Genomic DNA, 8370 nt, shown 5'->3' on the forward strand with positions numbered 1-8370 from the left:
CATTTTGAAACTGTCTCGTATAAGAACTGTAGGTTATCAATTTACATTCTAATGTTTCAGTTTGAGGCGAGTCCTCTGAACACTGCACATAAAACATGGCTACACTCACAATATGAAAACCACATTAGAGTTTTCAATTTTCAGTACAGTCATAGCAGGACACAAAATTAGCACCAGCCACCAGCCACCAGCCAAATGCTGGCAAAATATGCAAGGGGCTGGTAGATTTGCTTCACTCACCAGCCAAAAAAACAATCTATTGAGCGACTGGTAGGCAAAAAAGTTAATTTTAATACCATGAGTCATAGTGAGGTTGTTGGCCTGTTTTCATCACAATGTATGTATGATATGATACATATACACCAAATAAAATGACACAAAAATCCAACATTCTATACAGAAGTACTGAAAAATTTATCTTCCACTATTGTGAGTTTAAACCATGTTTGATCACACAACATGAGTTTGTAAAAAATATTATTTGATTTATATGACAAACTGTTTAAAAGTTGTTGAAAGTGTTTGAAGTTTTATGTAAATGTGGGAAACATTAGGCCTGTTGTATTATCTTTACTTGTTGATCCTCTGTTGGGGAAAGGAAGATGAGCAAGGTTAAGAAAATTCATTAGAAACTGAGGGATGTTTGCAAGGCCTGCTGTATGATTCATGATACATTTAATAATGTGTGGTCTGTCTGTTAGATTTGTCTTCTAAAATGCTACTCATGCTCCATTAGGAAGGCTCTGAACTTGCAATCATTCTCTCAACAGTACGTATGGGTCTTGTGAAGCCCAGAAAATCAAGTGTCCGTGTAAATGTCAATGGGTTTTTAACTGAATCTTTTGAAGTGGAGAGAGGTGTGACGCAGGGCTGTCCGTTGAGTGGCGGCAGCTCTTTATATTTTAGCCATCAGACCTCTAATTAAACACATAAACAATGACAGTCATTGCTGGAACATGTGTAGGCCATGCACACAAAGTTACTGCTATTGCTTACGCTGATGACATTACTGTCATCATAAATAAAAAAAAAAACAGACAGAGTGGGATGCGTTGACTAATCATTTGATTTTAAATGAAAATGCATCTTCGAGCAAAACTAAAACACATCAAAATAGGAGTTTGGATCAGAGCAGAGAGTGACAGACAAAACATTAATATTGAAGTCAAACAAGAACAGTAATAGTAACAGTGAATGTAGTGAAAGAAACTGAGGAAGAAATTGTGTGAAATTAAAGAATAGGTACAGAAATGGGAAAACAAAGATACTCATTACAAAACAAGAGAAAATATGTCAAAACCTTCATCCTATCAAAGCTCCTTTTTCTTGCAAATATTTTCTCTCCACCCAACAAAATAATAACTCATATAAACAAACAGTGTGTCAACTTAATCTGGGGAGCAACCAGGGAAGAGAATTAGTATATAAAAGCAAATAATATGGTGGTTCGGGTGCTATAGAGCTTGGTGACAGATGAAAAGTTACATTTGTAAAAAAAAAAAAAAAAAGAAAAAAAAAACTGCTGCCATCACCAGAAATGTTCTCTGGGTTGGAGATCTTTCAAAGTAGGGGAAAAAAGAGGAGGCAAAACTTATTATATATTGTTATACGGAGATTTTATTACACAATACCAACACTTACAAATAGACTGCAGTGGTGTCATGGAAATTTAAAATGATTTTACAGAGAGCAAGTTGTCTGTCAGAGGTTTATCGCAATAACCAGAGTTCACATTCGCGAATTGCGGATCTCCCAGTTTGCTAGGCTGAAAGACATGCCTGAATGAATATGTAGTGACAATGCGTCACCCTAACAGTTGTCCTTTGTCCATTCATAGCTCTATCTACGGGGGTTTCCGCACCTGCGTCTTTTATCTGCTGAGTTTTAAGGTTGAAGGCAGAATCACAGCTTCACCCTTGTTAACATTCTGGGAACCAGCAGTTGAACATGCTCACACGAGAGGAAGAAGACAGGAAGTCTCAGCATTCAGCCATAAGACAGTATAGGCCTAATAGAAGACAGTGCATGTAATCTTAAGACAATAAAACATAAGAGTAAAAATATCCATTACAGATGTTTTACATAGCAAAATGATTTGTAATAAAATAAATGGTTTTAAATATGGGGGATTAATTGATAAAACAACCTAAAAAAAATAAGAATCTGTCAGAGAGCATTAGGGATGTTTGGTGGCTGATATCTGTGGGAAGACTTCCTGTTAGAGCAGTTGTTTCTTGGAGTTATGCCACATCAAAAGAATGTCCCAACGATGATGAGACACAGCAGCATCTTCTAATGGACTGTTACAGAGCTCAGGAAGTCTGGGATAAACTGAAAGCGCTCGGTGTACAGTTTGATTTATGTTATAAATCTGTCATGTATTGCATTATGGAAGATAAATTCTCATCTAAACATACAGAATTGATACAAATTATTATAGGTGTTGTATGTTTAAAACTGTGGAAAAACAAGATGTGCTGTGGTAATACAGCAGACTGTAATCGACAGTGACACATTAATCAAACAGATACTTGCTGACCTCTGGAGGAGGAGAAGTCTGGACAAATTTCAGCCCCTTCCCTGGAATATATTAGACTTATGAACTGACAGCACTTTATACAAGATTACTGCACTTCATACATATTTGAACTTTAACACTGGTTGCACTTTATTGCTTAATATACTGTATTTGTATTTTTTTTTTTTTATTATGAAATTCAATAAAGATCTTTAAAAAATGTGAAGCCCAGATAGGATTAAGCAAGTCTGAATTTGGGCTCTTTTGCCACATTTCACTTACATTAAGTTAAATATTGCTTATTACCATCATGAATCTTTAAGAAGGGTAAGATTGCATGTATTAGTTGGTCACTTCATAACATAGCTGACAATAATATCTTTCACCTGAATGAGTACTCATGTAGGTATACAGTAAGTACTCACACTCAGTGATGTTGCATTCAGGATTATGCAAAACAAAGCAGAGTTTTGGAAACAACATTAAGCCTTACATCCAATCAAAGGTTGCAGATTATATTCACTGTTTAAAATTACTCAAATTTCATAAAACTATATCAGGACATTCCCCTTGTCACTATATTTAGGATGGTGAAGTCACATATAGGCTTGGGGAGTAATGGAATACATGGAATGTTAAAGTTACCGGAAAAATACGTAATCGGATTACTGATACATTTATTGAAAAGAGGGATTATTAGCAGGATTACAATTTTAAAATAAAGAATGATGTACTACCATGCACTGTAAAAGTCCCAAACGCTAGCAGAGCATGAACAAGAGAGCAAAATAACTCACTGATTCATGATGGTGTGAGTAGAGGATGATACCACATGGTGCAAGAAGGTGTGCACAGCGGGGGCATGTACACACAGTGAACTTATGTTGGGAGAGCGTGCAGGGACGGTCTTTACCGCACTGTGGCAGTTCCAAAGACTCGTACAAATAAGTTAAAAGAGAGCTTGAGTACATGACAGTTTGTAGTACACATAACAGCGCTCCACCGAGATGACTGTGTATGTGTAACATGCCCACAGCTGCCGAGCATGTTCAATACTGAATGATTCAGAGAAAACTCAGACGTATCACGCAGATAGAACTGAATAAAAGGACACGGTGAAGCCCATGATGCCGCTGCACATGTGTCTGCCACTCCCATTTCTCTGAAAAGAGCTGTGGAGGAGGACAGCTCTCGTAGAGTGGGCACGAATATCCGGTGGGAGGTCTTCCCCCGCTGCAACATACAGTCTACCTGTGTGATAGCTTCACACTGCCAGTGAGCTAAGCGTCAGAGGCTTTCCCTTAGATTGTTCACTGTGATGCACATCATGTGTTGTGCACTTTCATTGTAGGTCTATAGGCTGCTGCCTGAATTTGCTTAATGAAAAGCAAGTTTTTCTTTAAAATTACACTGAGCAGAGGACACATTTTTGATGCTAAAGTCTTGGTTTCCCCATTTTCTTTTGAAGGTTACATTGTTCTGTTTTACTGAATACACTTAAGTTAAAGTCATCTTATTGATGTTTCTTTTCTGTTGTCTCGACTGTATTTGCGTATTTGGTATTGAGGTAATCCAAAAGTACTGGAAAGTAATCAAGTTAGGTTATTTTAATATTGTGATACTTGGATTAGATTAGTGACTACATTTTTTAAAAGGTAATTAGTAATTGTATTGGAATACATTTTTAAGGTAACCTTCCTAACCCTGCTCACAAAACACTAAAGTAGTGACTGTTAGGTGAGCCACTGTAGTGTTTAGAAAAAAAAAAAAAAACAACGGATGAAAATTTCAGCAACAAACAGAGTACACCTTTTATTTATTTTGAAGAAGACAAAGGTCATATGACCAAAAAAACAAGGTGATGAAGAATTAATACATTTGTACATCAACTGTACAAAGATTAACCATCTCTTCTAACCATCCAGTAAATTAAAAGGCAGTACTTTATCGGTACATGCAAAAAATGTATTTAATACTTACTTCTTGTTTGCAATTGCTTATACTGATATCACATATCTTGTCATACTTTGATAAGACATCTGGCATTAAACTATGTGATGCCTCTCTGGATTGCTGCATTCTTTCTTACAGAAGAATCAGGCCAGGCTGTGTATGTAATCACTGATTAATACAAATTCTAAACTCATTTATTATAAATTTTTCAGTAACTGTAAAGATCCTGCGCCATGTGTGTCTTAGTCCTTTGCACTGAAACTGTGTTTCGCTATGAAAGCCAGTCTTGGTAAGTATAGTTAGGAACTCAGAGCAGACATGTGAAACCCCAACAAAACCATCCGAGGTGAGGGACATGCCATCCACAGCTGTCTTCCCTTGTGTCTCACACGCTCTTTACTCTGGTCCTCTGGAAACTCTGTTATAAAAGAAAATGTTATGTTAAGTTTAAAACAAATGTCTTAGTGAGATGGTAAATTTGGTGTGAATCCGCTTACTTAACTTTTACTACACATACCTCCATGCCCCTTAAAGCCTGAGTGCTTTTGCATCTTGCCAGTCTGCGACAGGTGAACATGGTGAAGGAAGCCAGTGGACCTGGAAAACATTAAGGGGAAATTCCTTGAGAAAAGTCCCAAGATGTTGTCTACTCCAGTAGAACCACGTATAGTATGTAATGCTAAGTTGGGCACCAGCAAAGGTTCAATAAGGGAACTGTAATCGGACCACTAAAACTGTTCAAGGACTAAATTGACACTGACACATTTTTGTTGGTTCTGTTGTAATTTCTCTGTACTTCAACACATTGATTTCGAATTGAAACCATGACTATGAGGTTCATCTTTCCTCTTGACTTTGATTGTGTTTACAGCCACAGATGAACAGTGTAGGAACTGTAGCTTTAGTTTTTACTTGTAACTGAAGTCCTCTAATTTTAGTTGACCAAAGATCATTTGACCAATTAAAACAAACTTTGGTCGTGATATCTAATTAGTGTCAAATAGTTCTTAGTCATTGACTGTCTGAAGTCTGTGATCCCAGAGGACACTTATATCTCCCCTGGTGATTCTATGTCAGACCTGAACCGCAAACTGGACTTTTGCCTTAGGTCTGATTTTTGGCGAGTGACACACCTGTTCAGCTGGACTGAGGTCAGGTGAATGACAACGCCAGTTGAGAACATCCCACTGCTGGGTCATAAAAAACTCCCTGGCTGCATTTTCTGTATACTTAGGATCGTCCTCCTCCTGCATTGTCCTAAAATTGAAGACTACCTAAAAAAAGGGGGCTTCAGTTGCTTCACTGTTCACCCAGTATGGATGTGAACACTACTTAAAACCAAGTCAGCACTTTCATTTCAGTCATTGTTTCATTTCAAATCAAATATGTCAGAGCTAAAAACGACCTAAATGTGTCACTGTCTAAATAATGGACTCTACTCTCTCTACTCTCTATATTATATTATTTAGAACATTTGTTTACTTTGTAGTCTGCATGCACAAACACATTGCTGGTAATATACACGTTTGTGAACACAAAGACCACACCAGAGCTCAATAAATAAAAAAAAGAATGTCAAAACACCCCTAATCCTTACATATGACTGAAGAGGGTCCAGTTAAGTCACTTCTTCCATAAATATAGACATTTTGCACAGACGTAGATGAGCAGATATCCAAATGAGGCGTAAAACAGCTGCAAATAATAATAATACATGAGTAACGTTAGCAGACAACAGCGGCTTGTTTGCTACAACAGCTAGCTACTTTACCTACAAACCAATTAGCATTTCTAGTGTTGGTTATCTTCTGAATCTAACGGTTAGCTACGCCTGAGGGCAGGTAAACAGTTTAAACTGTGTTTGGTTGGAGAGATTAACTCGATAAAGTTATGCACACAACAAGACCACAAACACATAAAAGTTGGACTTTAAATGTCTACAGCGGCTCAGTGCATCTCCGTAAAACATGGTGCGTTTACTTTGAAAATCCCTGGGGCTGGTTCCGCTAGTTATGGATTATACTCATTATTTAGGCTATTGGTCAATTTATTTATTTCTCCTTAAATTGACCACTGCAGCCAACACGCTTCAAAACGTGCAACTTTTTTACTTTGAAGGCGCACTGTGTCTGTTTCCGGCTGTTGACTTCCTGTTTCAATTTTCATTTTACCAGTTGGATAATGGAACAAGCTGATGCTTGGCGTGCTTACTTGCATTGCACGTCTTAGGACAATAAAATTAGGAAATACCCCAGTAGACTCCCCATAAAAAGAGGCTAGTATAATACTTCCATATTGTAGTCCTCCTCAAGAAATGGGGAAAAGGTAAGATGGCAGGTCCTTAAATCAGACATAACAGTTAAAACACATGCAATACCACAGCAAACAAACATACAGACAGGACTGACTTGTATAAACAGGCAAAACAAACCCCTTGTTGTTTGACCCATATATCTGTATTTGTATAAAAACTGATTTCTATATTAGCTTATGATTCTTGCTTTTATTACATGTGTGTCTCCTATCCAAAGGTTCTCTTTGTAAAAAAGAGAAAAGAGTCAGCCATTGACTGTGGAATATTCACAACAAATCTACATAAAAGAAATGCTACACCCCTAGTGAAAGTACAAGCAGGAAATTAAACAAGAAAACTGTGCAGGGTAGTTATCAATCAAAAATATCAATGTACCATCCTCAGGTGTTCAGAATGAGCTGTGACAAAGTTTCTTACCACCCTTTTAGTTAAGAGGAGCCATCAAACAGCTTTAATTTTAGCTATTATAAAACAGTGTTAACAGACTACGGGGATACTATTCAGTTTATCAGCTCGGTAGTGAAAAAGTCTTTTGGACATAAATCTGATCTATAAATAAATGACTTGGTGTGCAGGCAATTAGACTTGTTTCTCCTTACTTGCCCAAAGATACAGATATTAATTTCACATTTCAGAGGGCATCGACAATGTCTCCAAGCAAGTCAGTCCACTTTAACAAGCTTTGAGATAGTGCCGCATCTGATGTTCTTCAGTGCCTTAAATTAGATTTTTTTTTTATAAAGCTTGCTATATTACTACACAACTCTCCTCATTCTTTCACTCTCAATTCACTGGACAAACATTTATAAAGCAAAGTCTGTTCAACAATGGCATTGTTAATTCTGTTAACATAGTTCCCCTTAAACTAACTACATTTAAATTGAGTGGGATTGGGGTGTGGAGACCATGAGGGAAGGAGTCATGCATGTCAGTGCTCCTTACTCATTTACTTCAGTTGTGGCTATAATATACAATACACCATACACAAATACAGGATTACATGCAGTATACAGTATATACAATAACTACAGGTATATAAGTAAAGTATTATCTTATCAAAAATGTAGCACTGAAATAAATTATAAAAATGATTAAGAAAAATATACATAATGGTATTGTCAGCTATGAATACTATTCATTCACACACTGTCTGTCCTACTGTATTCCTAAAGATAGTCCAACACTCTCCATTCTTTATCCAGGCATTCAAATCTCATGTCCTTCCACTCAAACCCTAATGATTCACTGACCAATTATTCTTCATTAGGCCCTTATACCTGGCTGGAGCCTGTCCCATCATCTTCTTTTTTCTTTAGCAATTCATATGATTAATTGAATCTATTTTTGTTTTACATCGCCGATGACATGGTATGCCCGCTTATCAGTTTCCCGTCATTAGGTGGTGGGGCTTGACAATGGGTCCGCTGGCTCAGGTCGACATGACTTATCAGGATAATATATGGCCTCCGGCTTTTAGGTTCAGAATCCTTCCCCACAGGTAATATTTCTTAATTTTTGCAGCCGTGGTCGGCCTGCCAGTCTGGTGGGTCTCCACTCATAATTTAAACACCATCCCTTTGAGCCA

This window comes from Thunnus maccoyii, chromosome 22 (genome assembly GCF_910596095.1).
Source record: "Thunnus maccoyii chromosome 22, fThuMac1.1, whole genome shotgun sequence".
Classification (NCBI taxonomy): Eukaryota; Metazoa; Chordata; class Actinopteri; order Scombriformes; family Scombridae; genus Thunnus; species Thunnus maccoyii.